This window comes from Mus caroli, chromosome 15 (genome assembly GCF_900094665.2).
Source record: "Mus caroli chromosome 15, CAROLI_EIJ_v1.1, whole genome shotgun sequence".
In the NCBI taxonomy this organism is placed as follows: Eukaryota; Metazoa; Chordata; class Mammalia; order Rodentia; family Muridae; genus Mus; species Mus caroli.
In genome coordinates, this window is record NC_034584.1 from 71,832,917 (window position 1) to 71,852,713 (window position 19,797).

At 50.0% G+C, this 19,797-nt stretch overlaps 1 protein-coding gene and 1 pseudogene across 1 annotated transcript in view; both read right to left on the minus strand.

The window, feature by feature from the left end:
• The window catches only part of Myh9 (myosin heavy chain 9), an 80,290-nt gene extending 62,822 nt beyond the window's left edge, over nt 1-17,468 (minus strand). The window contains exon 1 of the mRNA XM_021182804.2: nt 17,209-17,468. The gene's annotated coding sequence lies outside the window, so the exon portion shown is untranslated. The remainder of the gene's footprint in view (nt 1-17,208) is intronic.
• Nucleotides 15,920-16,019, minus strand: LOC115029535 (annotated as a pseudogene).
• Nucleotides 17,469-19,797: the final 2,329 nt, after the last annotated feature.

The following is a 19,797-nucleotide window of genomic DNA, read 5'->3' on the forward strand; positions in this document are numbered from 1 at the left end:
ATAAATGTTTACCTTATTTAAACCTTACCTCCCCCTTAGTGATAATTCTCAAAATAATTTACATTAAAAAAACAACAGCCGGGCGGTGGTGGCGCACGCCTTTAATCCCAGCACTCCGGAAGCAGAGGCAGGCGGATTTCTGAGTACGAGGCCAGTCTGGTCTACAGAGTGAGTTCCAGGACAGCCAGGGCTACACAGAGAAACCCTGTCTCAAAAAACTAAAACAACAACAACCACCACCAGGGGCTGGAGAATGGCTCAGGCTCGGGGTTCAGAATGCTTGCTTATTCTTCCAGAGGACCAGAGTTCAGTTCCCAGCACCCATATAAGGGCAATGGCCTAGAACTCCAGCTCCAGAGAATCTGACAGCCTCTTCTAAGGTGGTCAGGCTGCATTCCAGAGCCTCCTACCTCTCAGGAAGATAATCAAAGGAGCCATGAAGCAAGACCAGACCTATTTGCTTCACACATAAAGGAGGGAAAAATAACAACTCCTAGGATGGGTTACATAGCACTCTTATCTAAGGGCAGGCCAATTCCAGCTGCCCTTGAATAGGAGTCTGGCTGGCAGGAATGACCTCACCATGTCCTTCACCAGAATTGCCTCTTTGCTTGGACCTCAATCAGACTCCAAAGTGATCAAGGCTGGCCAAGTTTGTACATAAAAAGCAGGGACAATGCACAAGATGTTAGCATTCCTAAGCTCCGCCCCCAGTTACCTGGCAACAGCCAGGTATGCCTGACTCATTATAGAAAGGGCTGCTAGCCCCCTCCTCACTGTCTTACTTGCTTACTCTACTCTCCTACTCTTTGCCCTCTCTGTTCCTTCTCTCTGCATTCCCCTCCCCCCATCTGCCTTTCTCTGTCTCCACTTCCTTCCATGTCTCAGCATGGGCCCGCAGAGGCACCCCCTTCCACCTCACCATACCTCCTACTATGAACATATCCTGGCTCTTTTTTTATAAAACACAACATTGGCGACATTCAGGCCTGGCCATCCTGCTTTGGAGCATGCTCTATACCCACAACCCCCATACGCATGTAGCAATAGCTACATAAGGCCCAGATACAAGCCAGTGAGATGGCTCAAGGGAGAGTGCCTATCACTAAGCCTAGCACCTTCTTGACTTTGGTCATCAGGAGCTACATAGGATAAGGAGAGGCCAACTTCCATAGCTTTCTCTCACCTCTGAACAGACTCGCACACCCACACACATACACACAGAAAATATAGACCTAGATACAGACACAGATATGTACACACAGAGACCTATACACCTGAACAGATACATACACACAAAGACCTGGGGACAGACATACAAAGACATGTGCACACAAAGACCTATTTGTACACACTCATACTCCTCACTCACAGACATGTATGTATACAGAGACATGTACTTACAAAGACCCGGTCACACACAAACATGTACAGACATGTATACACACAGACCTGTTCAGAGTCGTATACAGATCTGGGTACACACGGAGATATGTGCATACAATGGCATGTATAGATCTGTACTCAGAGACATGTACACACGCAAACATGCCAACAGACTTAGCAGCACAGAAGTGCCCAGTGATGGTGGGATTGGTGCAGAAGGTGATGCTCCTGAGTTAGGCTCTGCTGTCTGGGAGAGGGGTATGATTGAGCTTTTTTTTTTTTTTTGGTTTTTCGAGACAGGATTTCTCTGTGTAGTCCTGGCTGTCCTGTCCTGGAACTCACTTTGTAGACCAGGCTGGCCTCAATCTCAGAAATCCGCCTGCCTCTGCCTCCCGAGTGCTGGGACTAAAGGCGTGCGCCACCACGCCGGCATGAATGAACTATTTAATCACTCGGACTTTACCTTACTGAACCCACCTCAAAGTACTTTATCCTGCTCATACTTCGGAGCAGCCGCCCTTACACACGGCAGCCCTGTCAGCTAGCTTCTCTTGGTATCCTGTTTCACAAGAGACAACTGGTACATGCTTGCTATCGGTGTCTGCATCCTGCAGTCTCATTCTCAGCTTCAGGGTCCTGCATCCAACCCTCTTGCTCCCTGCCTCCTAGGATGCAAGGCAGCAGCAGACACATGAAACATTTCAGTAAGGACCATAGCAGACAACAGATGAAGAAGAAAAGGCGCAGGGGTGAGTCTGGTCTCCTTATCCCATAGCAAGAGCAGCAGAACTGATCTCAGGCCTGATACTGACATTTCCTGCACCACAGACTCCCCCTGCTAATCCCTTTGAACTTGATTCCTCTGAGGTAAGGCTCCTGGGAGTCTCAAAGGGGTCACACAGAATATACAGGAATTTAATAAGCCTGGAATTGTCATGACTGGAAACAAACAACTGATCCGGAATGTCCCTGTCAGTCTAGGCATAACAAAGCGGCCTGTAAAAGCGAGAAGAGCCTTTTGAGTCCTACGCCGGAGTCCAGATGGCCTAGGCACCCAGATGGCCCCAGCACCCAGACCTCTACTTAGGTCCACAACAGAGGACCGCATTCTTCACATTCTTGTCTGAAAGCCCGAAGAAAAGGGGTGGGCTGTAGGGAAGGGCTGGTATTTCAACCTAAAGATAATTAAAGCCCAAGACAGGTTTTCCAAGGGAAGTTCCCCCCCCACCTCAGTTCCAACCCCCACCCCACTCGAGTATCTTCAGGTACTTTTCACAGAAGGCTCCCAAAGTACTCGATACTGCGGGTGTGTGATAGCCCTGCCACCTGCGAGCATCACCGGTATTCTCACATGCAGGACACACAGCTAAGCAGCAGCAGGAGGGATCCTCAGAAGCCTGGAACTCACTACCTGTGGCCAGGGCAGAGGGTGCCACAAGCTCCACAGTGTGGGACAATGAGGCATTCCTCCTGAGCACTTGGCTAAACAGTTACTTCCTCCTCCTCACCCTGACAGGGACAGCAACCAGTGCAGGCAGCAGGCTGTGCGCAGAAGGCAGGCTGAGAAGAACAGCGTGCTCGCAGTAGCTAGCAGGAGAAGCCATGCTGGAGAAGAGAAGCCAAAAGGCTGGGTTCTCTGAAGAAAGCAGGCTAAAACTACCAGCTCTTTCCTAACCCACCACACTCACCTGAGATAGGATGTTATACCCAGTACCAAGAAGTCAGTAAGCCATCAGAACCAAAAGCCATGGGGGCACCATTGTCCATACACTAGGTGGGAAAGGCCACGGGAACAGAGGATCTTAGCTCTCTTGCTGTCTACCTATGGCTTGTTTATTAGGTTCTTGGAGTCTCAACATGTCCTGCCATAAAATGAGAACACTCACCGGACTCCAGCCGCACTAACCTGATGGGACTGTTTCATAGTCATAGTGAAAAAGTAACATACAAAATAGCTTTCTGCATGTGTGTGGTGTGTCTGTATATTCCTGCATGTGCAGAGGTCAGCAGCGGGTTTTCTGCCTCCTGTGTGTGTGTGGGGGGTGTGTGTGGGGGGTGTGTGTGTGTGTGTGTGTGTGTGTGTGCTGGCAGGCATGACTGTACCACTTGTGTACAGTACCCACAGAATCCAGAGAGGGCTCTGATAAAGACAGTTGTTAGCACCCATGTAGGTAGGGGCTGGGAATTGAACCCTAGTCCTCAGGAAGAGGAGTTGGTGCTCTTAACACTTTACCATCTCTCTAGCTTTTCATTATTTATTATTTATTTTATTTACTTAATATATATGAGCACACTGTAGCTGTCTTCAGACACACCAGAAAAGAGCATCAGATCCCACTACAGATGGTTGTGAGCCACCATGTGGGAATTGAACCCAGGACCTCTGGAAGAGCAGTCAGTGCTATAAACCACTAAGCCATCTCTCTAGCCCCCCAGCCCCACCCCCATTTGGGGGGGGGGGGTTCCAGACAGGGTTTCTCTGTGCAGCCCTGGCTATCCTGGAACTCACTTTGTAGACCAGGCTGGCCTCGAACTCAGAAATCTGCCTGCCTCTGCCTCCCGAGTGCTGGATCAAAGGTGTGCACCACCATGCCCGGCTCCCCACCCCCATTTTTAACAGAAATTGTCACCAAACATGCAGTTCCCTAAGTAGGCATCAGGAATGTTTCTGTGTCTGCTTCCCCTGGCTAGAATTACAGGCAGGTACCAGTATATCTGACTTTTTTTTTTTTTTTAATGCAATTGCTCAGGATCCTAACTCGGTTCTTTACCAAATACTTTACCAACTGAGTCACCTCTCCAGCACCTAAAATTGATTTGTGTTTGTTTGTTTGTTTGTTTGTTTGAACTTGCCACTGGCCTGGGCAAAGCATGTGTAAATAAGATGCAAAGGGATCGATAAGGCTTCACTGAGCAGCAAACCCCTGAGGTATTGCTTTTTATCTCAGTCTACAGCTTAATGGGGGAAAAAAACGGACACAGTGGTCCCACAACTTACCCAAGGTCAAAGAGCTTCAAGTGAGAGACAAGGATGGGGTCAGAAGCCAGAGCCCTTCCCTATTCATGTAGATACTAGACAAACACTTCATGGTAGTTAGGCCCCAGAAGCCAAGGAAATACAGCCACCCAACCGAGGCCACCAGAGCTGAGAGAGAGGGGGTTGGAATGAAACCTGTGTGTCTGACCAGTCAGGTAGAAACATGTTGTGTTCCCAGTCTGGCATGGGCAATGAACTTCCCAAGGGTCCAGGTGGTGAGGCAAGGTCAGAATGGAGGTAGCACTTCCAGGAGAAGTAGGAGTGGCTCCTCAGACAGGCTAAGTACTCAGCATGGAAGCTTTGAGAGTAGCCACTCAGCACTAGCAACCCCAGGACGGTACGCGTTGCTGATGCTCATCTGGAGAGAGGCTCTACTCACCACTAGGGTGAACAACCTGGACTCACAAAAGGCCGGTCTGACCATTAAGGGCTGATCTAAAGTGGAAGGGGACTCTGAGGGCTGCGTGGACATCAGTCCAAGGACTGAACTGAGAGCACTCCATCCTACAGAGCAGCAAACCAAAAGAGGCAGGTTTGAGTGGTGCAAGGGCATAGCTCATAGTTTGGTTTGGTTTGAGACAAAGTTTCAATATGTAGTCTTGTCTAGACTTCATTGAGTTCCTCTTATACCCAGCTAAGACACACGAACCCAGCGGTTCTCAGCCTTCCTAAACCTGTGGCCCTTTAATACAGTTCCTCATGTTGTGGTAGCCCCCAAACATAAAATTATTTTTACTACATCATAACCGTAACTTTCTTACTGTTATGGATCATAATATAACTATCTGATATGCAGAATATCTGATATGCGACACTGTGAAAGGGTGGGTCACATATCAAAGGGCTGTGACCCACATGTAAACCCCTAGAGGATGCTGTTTACAGATGACAAAAATGGGGATCAAAGCATACCACCATCCCAGCACTGGGGAGGCAGAAACAAGTGGATCTCTGTGAATTCAAGGCCACCCTGATCTACATAAGGAATTCCAGGCCAGCCAGGGCTTACAAGGCTGTGAAGCCCCATTTCAAAAAGAGGGTAGGTAGCAGCTCCTGAAAGGTATCATCCCCAGACCTGAAAAGGGTCACCAGAATGTCTGGGCTGCACCAGGACAGCTGGGAACGAATATAAAATAGTATAAACTCAAGAGATAATCTTTGGCCTACAATTACCAAGCACAGTGTAAACAGGAAGTGAATAAAGATACAAGGTGGGGGGGCTGGAAAAGCAGTGAAAACAGGAAGTGAATAAAGATGGGGGTGGGGAGGAACCAGGATAGGAGAGATGGGCCCATAGTCAAGAGCACCTCCTGCTCATGCAGAGGCTCCAGATTCAGTTTCCAGCACCCACACGGTGACACGTAACCTTCCATAATTCCACATCCAGGAATCCACAGCCCTCTTCTGGGATCACTGGGCACACATGCAGGCAATACATATAAACTAATCTCTTTTTAAAAGGGCCACAGAGGGCCTGTCTTAACTAGAAACATTGTAATCCCCCGGCTGCTGCTGGCCTCTCCCCAGTTCCTCTTTTTCAGTACCAACCTCAACCCATGTGTGAAGAGAAAGCTAGACTGAGCCTTAGATTGTGTTGCTTTGGGTAACCTGGGGGTAATGGGGGACTAAGATCCATGACAAACTTCAAACCCAAGAAGTCTGGGGCTGATGGAAATACAACCTGCCTGGTGGAGAGAGACCCAGGAAGGTATGCAAAGCCTGCAATGCCTGAGCCCCATCAGCATTTCTGGGGCCACCCAGCCCACTTCATTCCCCAGTGAGGCAGGTGGCAACAAGCTTCTGGTTCCTTCCCAAGCAACAAGTTACCTCTCCTGCTCTCTAAGAAGACCAAACATTTCAGAAAACCTTGAGCTGGATGGAGTAGGAACTGAGGGGAGGGGCCAGACAGAGCAAAGCACAAGGCTGCCCTCTCTGATAAAGGTAGAGACCGACCGACCATCCTGGTACCCAGGTACCCTGCAAAGACTTCCCCACTACAGATAAGGATCAGTTCCAAAGCTGCAACACGGATTCTGAAACTTCCTTTTTTACAACAAAGCCAAACTGTTGCAACTTATTGCTACAATTCTTACAACATCTCAGCAAGGCCTAAACTGAGACCTGGGCCCCTGGCAAGGTATCTAGACCTTGTTTCCAGACCACCCTACCCTCATTAGGAGGGACCCTATCCCCTCTTCCTTCCTCCCCCTTTCTCCCTACCCTGGGCAGTCTCCTTCCTGCTCAGTAGCATCCTCAACAGAGACTACCCTGTGAACAAAGCCCCTTAGAGACTTTTGGTCTCTCACCTCTTCCAGATGGGTTTCCTGACCCAGATCTTGGGTATACACAGGAGATAGGAGACAGGTAGAATTGGGAGGGAGCAGGTGGAAGACCTTCCTAAACAGAGCCTGGAAAAATCTCCCAGCTCTTGGCTCCAGTTCCTGAGCTTCCTGACAGCTTGTGAATGACAAAGTGGTTTTACCAGCTTTCAATGAACCGGACTAGGCACTCAGGAGTCCCATCTCCTCTACAAACCCCCATGTCTCAAGCCACAACACCAGAAGGCAGTGAGCATGTCCCTAGGACTAGACCTGAGCCCAGGGAGCAGCCCAGTGATCTCAGACCCTGCATCTTGATGTACAACCATCTTTGGACAAGACCTACAATAGATGCTTAAGACACTCACCGAGTGAATACATTTTTAGAGACAATAAAGCTCACAGTATTTTCTGACAATGTAAATAATAGTTCCTCCCCTCAGTGGACCATAACATGGTCATTTTATACCCAGTATGAAGAATGTTGCAACACAGGAAACTTCAGATTGCAGCGCTGCCTGAGAACTCAAGTGCACACAGTACCATTCTGCCTGGGATCTGGTGAAGTGCATGCAGGTGTGTGCATGCGTATGCATCTGTGTGTTCGTGTACACACATGAATGGGTACTTATATGTGCAGGAAACCCGGAAACTTCAATGGTAGTGGTGCTTCTTGCCAGCTTATGTTTGTGCTGCAAACAGGCTCCTAGTTTCTCTTCCGAACTTTAATAGGACACTGTTTTCAGTAGCAATGGTGTTTCACAATTCTCCGTGAAATGTCTCACCTCAAGTCCTTCACCTGGGAATAACATGATGTCTGACCTCCCAACCAGAGGACACTGGCAGCTTGCCCAGCACCCAGTCAGAAGTTAACGACCTGGGAGTGGAACAGAGCACTCTACTTACCAGAAAAGGGTTCAAGGAGAGCAGGTCTCCACAGGCTACCTTAGGCTCTGAAAAGGCTAGGGCCTACAAGAGAGGAGACCTTTCACCAGTCAGTGTGAGTCACAGAACCTTCGACAATCTGAATCACTCCTCAACAAAGCAAGAATGCCTAAGCAAGGTCCCAACCCTGCTCCCTGGGCACGTCGTGCCCTGTGTGGATTCTGCAGTCAGCTCAAGTGCCACCTCCTCTAGGCTGCTTTCTCAGACCCCCAAAGGCCTGCTCTCCTGTCTGAGCTAGAGAATGTCAGCCCCTACAAACAGAAACCAAACTTCCTGAAGCTCTCTCCTCCCAGCACCTGGCCCTGGGGTCCATCTTTGTGCCTGGGAAATCCATGTTATCCGGTGTGGTTACTGAGTAACTAGGGCTGGACAGGAGGGCAGATGGACAAAGGAATGAATAGTATACAATACATAGGCAAGAGCTCACCTGTTAAGAAAGCAGGGACCACTGGGTCCCACAGCTGCAAAGTCATCCTGGGCTTGAATTCATGCTGGCAGTCATGGTCCTCTCACCTGCCCCGCCCCACCCCCAACTCCACACTCATGAGAAAAGTAGCTGTAATAAACATCTTGGGCACAGGAGGCCTCAGTGAGTGGCCAGCAGCGATGGGGATGAGAGTCTTTAGTGAGCTCACAGCTCAAGAAGGAGAAAGCTAAGGAGACCAGTCCACCCTCTTTGCAAGCGAGGCTATGTGTACCTACAATGAAGGCTGTCTGAAAGGCCACAGGAGCAGAAGCAGACCCACCCTTACACACACACACACACACACACACACACACCCCACACCCCAGTCTGAATCTCTGTAAGGCATCTCATCAGCAAAAATGAAGAGTTTCTACTTCCTGGGGGCAAGAGAAGAACTCAACAGCACATGGCCTGCTGCACATAGGTGCTCAATAAAATCTAACCGTTGTCTCTAGCCGAGCTAGGACTCAACTCAGACACCCAAAGACTTAGGCTGCTACTCTGTTCTAGCCACATCCTCCTGTGCTTGCTGGTTTTATGTCAGCCTGAGAAATGGCCACCAACCCAGACTGGCCGGTGGACAAGCCTGTGGGGCATTTCGTTGATTAATGGTAGACATGGGAGGGGCCAGCACACCGGGAGCATTGCCACCTGTGGGCAGGTGGGCCTGGGCTGTATAAGAGAGCAAGCTGAGAGAACCATCAGGAGCAAGGCTGTAATAGGCAGCGTTCCTCCAGGGTCTCTGCTTCAGTTCCTGCCTCCAGGTTCCTGCCTTCCCTTCGTGAAGGACTACAGATATTAGCCTAATTTTAAAAAACAACTTTCAACCCCAAATTGCTTTAGGTCATGGTGCTTTAGCACAGCAACAGAAACCCTCAGACAGGCGTGATGGAGACCTCAGTTCTGTTCAAGCAGCACTGGTGCTGATGCTGTGTCCAGCCCTAAGCGAAGGCAGGGACCACAAAGGACAGGGACCACCAGCCTTTAACTCTCCAGGCCTCACAGCCCAGTGAGCTCTAAGATGCCCAGCCCTTGCCCCTTTCTGGCCTAATTAGGTTAAGTCATCCAAAGGGTTCCACTGTCTCCGTCTTCGTGTTTATCACACAGGAAGCTGCCTTCTCCAGCCCAGTGACTTCACATAAAACACAGGAAACACATTCTACATAAAGGTGCCGCCGCTGCCTTGTAAACCCTTTTTCTTAATGCTTAACCAGTTCAAACCAGAGTAACAAGCTGAGCTGTGTCGTCCAAGGGGAAGGATGCACAAGGGGCTGGCCTCAGAAGTCCCAACATCAAGCCTAGAGTCCTGCTCCACTGTCACTTAGCTACCACACCTTGGCACCGGAGGAACAGCTTTGTGGAATACACTAAAACCATGCATTTCCTACCATGTGAGGAGAAATGATGCTGACAACAATGTACGGGGGAAGGCAGTGGGGCAAAGATGAAGACTGCACCACTTCAAAGCTGGCATCTCCATGCCGCATGCGGGGGAACGGAGGCCAGCAGTGACCAGTAAGCGGTTCTGCCTGCCTGAGGCCAGAAAGCCGTGATGTGTTCCTTCTCCCATGTTTGTATTGAAAATACAAAAGTTACCAAAGTTACTAGAAATTCAGACTGGCTGGAAGACCTGTGCCAGAGTGGCCTTCTAGATGGCCCACCCTTCTACTTGGCACTGCCCCAGAAGAGATACTAATTTCTTTCTTTTTTATTTTTTTAGCTTTGGGAAACTTTTTTGCCCAAGGGCCCCACCCAACTGAAAGAAGTTCAGACAAACCCCATTCCTCCTCCATTCTTTAACTGACTGCCTCAGAGGAGATGTTTTAGGGGAAGGAAGGTTTTTGAGGGCAGGCTAAAGGATGCCCACGAAAGCCAGGAAAGATGGTGTCAGTCAAAAGCACTTTCTCGGGGCTCTGGGTGAAGCCAAGAGCAACTCTCAGCGTGCATCCTGGGCAAGTGCTCATCAACATGGGAAAAAACAACATTCCTTTAAACGCCCAAGACACCCAAGACCCCTTGGGCTCTGACACACTACAACTGTAAACAAACTCAACAGAGGGGGCTTTTTGATTTGGTCTGGCTTCTTTTTTCATAGAGTCTTTCTATGTAGACCAGGCTGGCCTTGAACTCACAGAGATTTGCCAGCCTCTGCTTTCTGAGTGCTGGGATTAAAGATAGATGCGCCACCATACCCAGCATTGATGCTAATGTTTTTCTCTTTTAATCAGGACACCATTTACAATGACAGTCAATATTCCGAGGCAAAGAAGTTGCCTAGCATCTAGGCCTTGGGATTGCTTGATTCCCAGCACTGCAAGAGGAAGAAAACTTTAGAAAAATCTATGGGTCAAGTTCCCAAATAACAAATGTCCTCTTGATCCATGACAACCTTATACAAGAAAGGAAGTCGCCTATGGCTATCTCAACACATAAACATTTTGAAGACTAGCGTCTGGCCCATGGGGACCATAGATGCCTCCCTGGGAGGTCCCCTTCTTCCTCTACAAAGCACCTCATAAAGCACCACTAAGGACCACAGGATCAGCGAGGCTGCAAGGAAGTAACTGGGGGGATGGAAAAGACCAGCCACTGACTGTCCCTCCAGGCAGCAGATGGGCTGCAGCCCAACCTGTCCTGCAGGAAGCCTCACCACTCACCAGCAACTTCCTTCCAGAGTCGCTCCTTAGCTTTGTAACCAGACTGAAGACAGCTAGAGAGCTGTCAGCCGAGGTCAGCCAGAAGCCTCCTTCCCCAGCCACCTGGCCAGTGCTGAATCACCTCAGGCTTAGGGAACTGGTCAGAGAGGGACCCTGACTAATTCTGGTCCCTTTTAAAGAGTCTCACATCAGATCCCCTGTGCCCCTAGAGGCATCAGCCTTCAAGCGCCTGCCCATGTGGTGGCAGGCCTACTTTAGAGCCTGGCTCACGGTCCTGGCTCCAGGGTGACTCACATCACTCTTACTTTCCATACTGTCTGGCAGGGGGCGGGCCCTGCTCAGAACTCTGGGAGGTGCTTGCTCAGGCTGCACTGGAAAAAGGATCCCAGTGTACAATAAGCAGAGCTGGCAGCCTCTCCTGTATCCACACTGTCCAAGGCTGACAGTGGCCCTCCCTGGAGACCAAGGTCAGGGTCTCCCAAAGCCCACATCACCATGATCCTCTTTGATCATATGGTCTCACAATCTTAAGCTTTTCCACTGCTAATGCATTAATAAGCACAGACCATTTGTCTGAGCAATCACTGAGGCAGCAGGAAGGAGTATATTCTGCAATGCTATGACCCCAGGTTGAAAAAGAAGGGACACACCTTTAATCCTTCGCAGCACTCAAAAGGCAGAGAGGCAGGGGAATCTCTTATGAATTCCAGGGCAGCCTGGTCTACATAGTGAGATCCTGGCCAGCCAAGGGTACATAAGCGATACCTTAACAACAACAAAAATCTATGCAAGCTTCTTTTTCTCATAGGAAAAAAAAAAAAAAAAAGTAATCACCCCCCTCATTTTTCCCAGGCTGAAGTGGGTGCTGGGATCATTATCAGAAAAGTACAGGGGCGCCGGGTGTGGTGGCGCACGCCTTTGATCCCAGCACTCAGGAGGCAGAGGCAGAGGCAGGCGGATTTCTGAGTTCGAGGCCAGCCTGGTCTACAGAGTGAGTTCCAGGACAGCCAGGGCTACACAGAGAAACCCTGTCTCGAAAAAACCAAAAAAAAAAAAAAAAAGAAAAGTACAGGGGCTGGTGAGATGGCTCAGTGGGTAAGAGCACCCAACTGCTCTTCCGAAGGTCCAGAGTTCAAATCCCAGCAACCACATGGTGGCTCACAACCATCTGTAACAAGATCTGACTCCCTCTTCTGGAGTATCTGAAGACAGCTACAGTGTACTTACATATAATAACTAAATAAATCTTTAAAAAAAAAAAAAAAAAAAACAGTACATCTGTCACTCTATTGAGATTGAGGCAGGCTGAGGAAAACAGGACTCAAAGTGTTCTAAGCCAGAAGAGCAAGTCTGCCCATTTGGAAGCCCTTTCCACCTAAGCCAGTTGTGATGGCACAGGCCTGTAATCCCAGGTCAGGGGTAGAAAGTCAGAAGAGAACCTGACCCCATACAGTGAGGCCCTGTCTCAACCAATGAGCAGAGCAGCAAAAGGTGTTCCACGAATGGGAACAGAGTACCTCTTACTATCTCGCTGTGTCCCCTGGAGAGCATACCCTGTGAGCACACAGAGATTAGCCTGCCTTTTAAGGGATGCAAGGATTTCCGCGCTACAGCTGTGCCATGGCCACGATTACGGTGACCTTTCTAATGGACAGTGAGCTCGCTTCCTGCCTTCTCTGACAATGCCACAGTGACTATCCTTAGGCATTTCCTTCTGCACAGTCAAGTTTATCTGTGGGGTCAATTCCTAGAAGGGACTATGCTTCAACTGGCACTGTCAAATTACCTTCGAAAAAGAGGTGGGCCAGAACTGGAGAGGCGGCGCGGTGGCTAAGAGAGTACGCTGATTTGGCAGAGGGCTGGAGTTCGGTTCTCAGGACCAGCATCATGTGGCTCACAACTGCCTGTAATTCCAGCTGAAGGGGGAAACCCTTCAGCTCTCTGGCCTCCTCTGGCACCTGGCCTTATCACTCACATACACACTCTACACACACACACACACACACACACACACACACACACACACACACACACACAAAGTGTGCTATCTATATCCTACCCATAAAGAACTCAGGTGGGGAAGCAGAGGTATTTGAAGAAAGTCCCTCACCTGTAGAGTTTTCCAGGCACCCTTGTGGGCCAATAGGCACACGAACTGCTACTGTCTTCCAGGGGATATGGTCCTCGCTAACACAATCAAACCTACCTTCTACCAGCATACACAAGTTGTTCTTCCCACACTACCCTTGCCTGTCTTCTAGAACACTGGGAAACCATGTTTTAGGGGAAAAACAGAAACCACAGGCAGTAAGAGCAACTTCTGCCTCGGCCAGCACCTCTCAGCAGGTGCTGAGCCCACATCTTAAGCAAGGGCACCCAAAATCATCAGCAGAGGGGACTTAAGGCCAGTGTGTTATCACCATTTTGGCCTCCCTCAGCCAACCACACATGGTATATGCGCCCCTTGTTAGAGGTGGGAAAAAAACACTGAATTTGGAACCAAGGAAGGAATCTACCCTCCACCCTCACACAGTCACCTAGGGAGGCAAGACTGGTAGAAATCTATATTACAATAATAAGAAACATGTAGACGGCCACTGCGTATCAGGCCTTGTGCACGGACTGCTCTTCTGGTTCTTGCAGCCAGCTCTGCAGAGTAGACCCGACTGATTCCCATGTTCCAGATGGGAAAACTGAGGCTCGGGGAGTTATATAAAGTGTGTAACGTCACAAAGCTGGTGAGAGAGTTAAGATTTCAACTCTGCCCAGCGCCACAGTTTACCTTCCTTCCCTGACCCACTCTTCCCAACTTTAAAAATGAGATTCTGGAGCCAACTCGGTGGATTAAAGGCCCTTGCCACCAAGTCTGAGTTGTATCCCAAGGGCCCATATGCTGGAAGAGAGCCAATTCCCTTAAGTTAGACTCTGCCTTTATTTGCTTCTTTATTGAGAGTTTATTAGAAAAAAAAGAAAAAAAAAAAGGAGCTCTATGAGCCTGTTGCCTAGGCAGCCAGGGCACTGTTCTGCTGTCACCACAGGACCTGACCCAGGCAGGGGCTCAGAGCACCAGGGGTTAAGGCTGAGAGGCTGTGATTCTGTAGGGCAACACAAAAGGAAAATGTACTTCCTGCCCTTGAGGCAGAGATGCAGTTTTATACTCAGTAAATTAGGACATTTGTTTAATGAAGAGAACACACAGATTCTGTTATTCTAAATATTTCTGGAACACAATGCTAAGAGGAATCTGTCAAGGCAAGGGGGGTTTTTTTTGTTTGTTTTTTGGGTTTTTTTGGTTTTTTGGTTTTTGTTTTTTTGTTTTGTTTTTTTTCCTGGCTTTAGCTTTCTCTCCCCCACCCCCTCCAAAAGAAGGAAAACAACTGCTAAACCCCTCCTCTCCTTTTGAAATAAAGATGTCAAGCTGGTAGGGGCTGTCTTAAGTACTTTAGTGAAGGATTAGTGAGAAGAGGAAGTGGGGGGGAAACTCCAGCCAACCCCGTTTCTACCGGACTAGGGACAAAGCTGCATTTCCTAGTGGGCTTCTCTTCCTTTCAAGGGCTAAGAGATCCTTGTTTTGGTTTTTTTTTGTTTTTTGTTTTTTTCCTAGAGCAAAACCAGGCAAAAGGCAGGCTGAGATTAACAAGCACCCTTCCTTCCACAAGAGAGAAGTTGCCTCATCTCCAAACCCTTTGGTTAAAAAGTTCAAAAAACTTAAAAAATAATAAAATAAAAAACAAGAAAACCAGGCCTTTCTTTCCTCTCCCCTCTCCTGCCCTTCAGACCAGCAGCCCCACTGTGAGTCCCTGACTCTCTCCCCTCTTCTCCTGCCCTTCAGACCAGCAGCCCCAGCCAGGTCTACAAAGTTCCAGGACAGCCAGGGCTATACAGAGAAACCCTGTCTCAAAAACAAACAAACAAACAAACCAACAACAACAACAAAACAGACCAGCAGCCCCATTATGAGTCCCTGACTCTCTCTCTGCTTCCCTTCTCCGCCCAGGGCTAGATGATGCTTCCCAACCCAAGTTGCTAATGCTAGTTTGAGGGGAACCTGGCTCTGCCCACCTCCCCGGCCTCCGTCTAAAACCTGCTGAGTGCAGTAGGAGCAAAGCTCTGGGGTGTCACCCACACAGCAAGCACACTGCCTCTCAAACTACACTCAGCAATCCCTCCATGCTTTTAACTACTCCCCAATTATCCACTAAATGACTCCCCACTTTCCTTCACCACGCGTTTGCCTCAGTTTGCCAAGCCTGAAATGTCTTCCTTCCTCATGGTGGTTTCTCTGCTTGCCCTGGACAGCAGTGGCCCCCTGAGCCTAGGAATTCCTTGAGTCCTTTGTCTGTGGCTGGTTTGGGACACAGCACAAGCTGTCTTTGTATCTTAGTCTACCACTCCACTCTTTAATGCCTTCAAATTTCCCCAGGACACAAGTCTCTTCAGGAGGCCAGCAGGCTCTCCCAGAGTAGTCCTATGCCTCACAGTACCTTTCTGGGGTTCCTGACATCTCCCCTTCACACTAGTCACGGTTTGTCTTGGAGTGCCCGTGAGCAGGGGCCAGGTCTTACTCAATTCACACCCACCCCACCCCACCCCACCCCCACACACACCACCTGGCAAAGTCCCTGGCAGAAGTCCGGTTAAATATTTGCTCAATTACACATCTATAGGCCCTTCCCCCCTACCCCCACCTATAACAACCTGGTATATAAATTGACTGATATTGAGTGATTGTCTACATGAGGCTTCAAGCAGATTGCGTCGTTAATAGAAAGGGAGGGAGGCCTCCAGGTGAAGTTATCAGCTTGGACTCTAGACAGAGAAGTCAGAAATGGCTACAATGTTTCTGTGAACAAAGTTACCTTTTATTTATTTATTTATTTATTTTGCGGTTTCAAAAAGCTTTATTTTCACTTGGTCAAGGCTTAGGAGGGGCTCCGGGGCGGGTTACAGACCTGCCTAGTGAGTGGCTTGAGAGTTCCAGATGGAGGTCCTGAGATTGACTGGCTGGCATACAGCAGAGGAGGGAGTCCCTTGGGAGGCAGAGACCTCCTAAGTCGTGCTTGAGAGTGAGCCACTCTTAAGAGATACTTGGGCCAGTCTGCGTTGGCTAAAAAATACGGAACTCAATGTATTTGCGTGTCATCCTTACACAGAGGCCATGCTAATCTGTATCATTCCAATTTTGGTATAGGTGCTGCTGTAGGGAGCACGAAACTTACTTTGAAATCTTGCCAATCCAGAAAACCGCTCAGAGAACTGAGAACCCGTAGTCCAGCCGAGGCAGCCTCCGGGTTTCCAAGACCTGGGACTTCCCAGGGACCTTTTCTCTAACACCGCTGGGTGGGGCCTTAGGCACCCGCCCGGGCCCACCCAGCCTTCAGTTTCACTACAGCCCGCAAGCAAGTCCATAGAGGGTACTGACTCAGTTTGCCTGGGAGAGATGGGGACCCGGAGGAGCGGGGTGCAGTTCCTGCCTTAGGCGTGGCTCCAGAACAGGATGAGGTGAAGACCCTAGTTCAAGGAAGTGGGGGATGTCTTCAAAACTCCGCCTCTCATCAAACATAAAAGATGCGGCTGCCCGGCCTGGTCTTAAAGTCAGGGCCAGCTCCCAGAGACTGGCCCGGGCGTGGCGTCCCAAGGTGCGGTGGAAATCAGGTGCACGCCTGCCCGAGCGGCGGGGCAGCTGCCGGCAGACCCAGGCCTTCTGACCTCGGGCAATATAAATCCAAGGTTGAATGAGGTCAGACGGGGGGGGTCTTTTCCGGCGCCCTGAGCCCCTCGGCAGCTGGGACCCCTTTTCCCACGAACCCTGAGTGCCTCTCCCCGCCCCCTCCCGGCCCAAGGGCTGACGGACAAATGAGGAAGTCCGCAGCGGACGGCGGAAACCGAGTCGGGAGCAATGTCTGCGGCTGGACCGACCGATCCTGACTCAGGAGGACACCCTGACAGCTGCCAAGCGGTCCTCGCCTGCCCGTTACCTCCCTTTGCCAAACTTACAAAGGAGCCGCTGCCCCGTGCCCACGAACTCATCCGGCCGGCTCGGCCAGGGTCTCCGGGACTGCTGCGTCCCGGAAGGGGTTAAAAAGTTTGCCGGAGCTGGCCGTCGGGGAGGCGGGAGTGCAGAGGCTACAGGAGCAGGCCGAGCTCCCAGTGCCCCGACCGGGAAGGGTGTCCGGTAGGGCTGGGGACTGCGTCCCCCGGTTCCCTAACCCCGAGGCCTCACTGCCTATCACCCCTCGGGTGAGGATGCGGAGTCCGGTCGCACTCGACCGCGCCGAAACCCGCCACGCGGAGGCCGAGAACCACAGGGCCGTCCGCCCCAAACGACTCGAGTCTTGTCGCCGCGCGCGCGCGCGCTCGGCAGCTCCGGGGCGGGACATACCGGCAGAGCTCGCTCACCTGAACCTGGGTCTGCCCGGGGAACAGGCGCTGGTTCTTCCGAGTGGACTTTCTCGAGCGCTCGGGCGGCGCGGCGGGGTGGGGCGAACGCGAGACTGGAAGCTGCAGCAGGTCAGGTTCTTGAGCCTTCCGTGCCCTGCCCAGGAACCGCGGTGATCTGCGCGCCTCACCGCACCCAGCTCTGGTGCGCGCCGCCCGCCCCGCCCCGCCCCGCCCTTCCAAGAGGAGGGCGGGTCTACAGCTCGCCGCGGGCTCGAGGGTGGAGCTTCCAAGAGTCCCCGCCTCTCCCCACACTGCCCAATCCAACAGGAGTCTGGCCTAAACTGACAGATTTTCGGCCTATAAACAGACAAGAGACGGAAGCCGGCGTGCTGGGATTCATCCTCCCCATCTGTCCCCACCTCCGCCCACCCCACCTTCCACCCGCGCTTCCTAGGCGGGAGCCACGCCTTGTGGGGCGGGTCCAACGGACAGCCAGGTTACAGGACCAGGATTGACGCGGACTTCATCCAATCAGAAGCAAGCAGCTCAGGCGCGCTGGGCTCCTGGTCCCGGCTCTGGTGTGCAGCTCGGGCCGCGCCGGGGCCGGAGGGAACGTACTGGGGAGGTCTGAGACTCTGACACTCCGCCCAGCGAACCGTGTTTTCCCTACGTCCTGTCCTACCAGGAGAACAGATATTAAGTACCATATATGGGAAAAGTGGTATTTTACATAATTATGATGGCTGTGGGGGCGGTCATGGCTTCAACCCTGCATTCCGTGTGGGCGTCCTGAGTTCGATTTTGGAGCCTGCTCGCGGCTTGTCCTCCAACCTCTGAACCTTTGCTCTGGCTAGTCCCTCTGCCTGGAATGCAGTCTAAGCCACTCTTTACCTTTGAATAATTAACTCACACATCTCAGATATTTGTCACTAAATTATTTTAAGGGTAGATTTCGTTTGTTTTATTTTGGTTACTCACCACGAGAGGATTTTTTTTTTCATTTAAAAAAATAAATGTACTTTGCCTTTAATCCATCAGGAATCTGTCCACGCATTATTTTCTGCCCTAATTGTCCATTTCCAAGTTGTGTCCATTGATCTATGTGGTCGATCCTGCAGCACGTCAATGCTTTCAAATGGCTTTATGAAGGCAAATTTCTCGTCATTGCTCTTAACTGTTGGAATGTTCTTGCTAACAGTTAAAATGATCCTTCCATATGAATGAACTTCAGGGAAAACTTACATTCTGAAGCCAAAAGGCAGCTAAAGAAAGAAAGATTTTGCAGCCCAGATGACCAGTGATTGCTACCCACATAACAGCAAAGACTGCCTCCCAGTTGATAAGAAAAATTAAAAAAAAAAAAAAAATTTAAAAAAAAAAAAAAAAAGGCTGAACCATCCAGGGGTTGTGGGTGGTATACCAGAACTCAAGAGGTCTGAGGTAGGAGGGAGAGTTCAAGACTAGCCTGAACTACACAGACAAGCAGTTCAAAGGTGTGAAATATATAAAGTCAATAATTACTTTTAAAAGTAATCATCAAGAGACTGGAGATGTACGGGCAGTGGTGGTGCATGCCTTTAACCCCAGCACTTGGGAGGCAGAGGCAGGCAGATTTCTGAGTTCGAGGCCAGCCTGGTCTGCGGAGTGAGTTCCAGGACAGCTAGAGCTACACATAGAAACCCTGTCTCGAAAAACCAAAAAAAAAAAAAAAAAATGCCCAGCATTGTTAGAGCCTGGGAGGAGGTGGAGCTCATCAGGTGCTGACAGGAATACACATGCACTTCTACAACCACTTTGGGAAAGTGGCTACACCAGGCCTGTAGCACACACCTGTGATTTCAGCCCTGCAGAGGGAGGAGCAGGAGGAGCTACTCTTGGCTACATAGTGGGTTTAGGGCTACTCTTGGCTACATAGTGGGTTTAGGGCTACTCTTGGCTACATAGTGGGTATAGGGCTACTCTTGGCTACATAGTGGGTTTAGGGCTACTCTTGGCTACATAGTGGGTTTAGGGCTACTCTTGGCTACATAGTGGGTTTAGGGCCAGTCTGGGCTAAGCACGCCTGTCCTTGGCTCTATTTACTAAAGCTTGACATAGACCTCAAGAGTTCCTCTCCGAAGCATATATCCAACAGAAGATGAGTATTTAGATCCATCAAAGGATGTTCAAAAACGTTCGCAGAAGCTTAAAACTGCCGAAAGAGAGCAGCAAGATGGCTCAGCAAGTAAAGGTGCCTGCTGACAGACCTGTATTCTATCCCTGGAACTCCCCTGGCCAAAGAGAGAGCTGACTACCTCAGTTGTACACAAAATAATATTGTCAATATTTAAAAAAAAAAAAAAAAGAAGCAGCAGGTTTAGTGGCTCATGTCCTAAATCCTAGTATTCAGCATTTTTGAGGCAGAGGTAAGCTAGAACTCATGGGTTCCGTGACAGCCCGGGGTTATGTAATTAGATCCCGCCCGCCCACAACGCCCCCCCCCCAAAAAAAGGAAAAAGTAGTGAGAGAAAAGTCATTCCATAGAAAAAAATGGAACCAGGCATAGTATTTCCTGTTTCTAATTCCAATACTCACAACACTCCAAAGGCTGAAGCAGAGAGTGAGTTT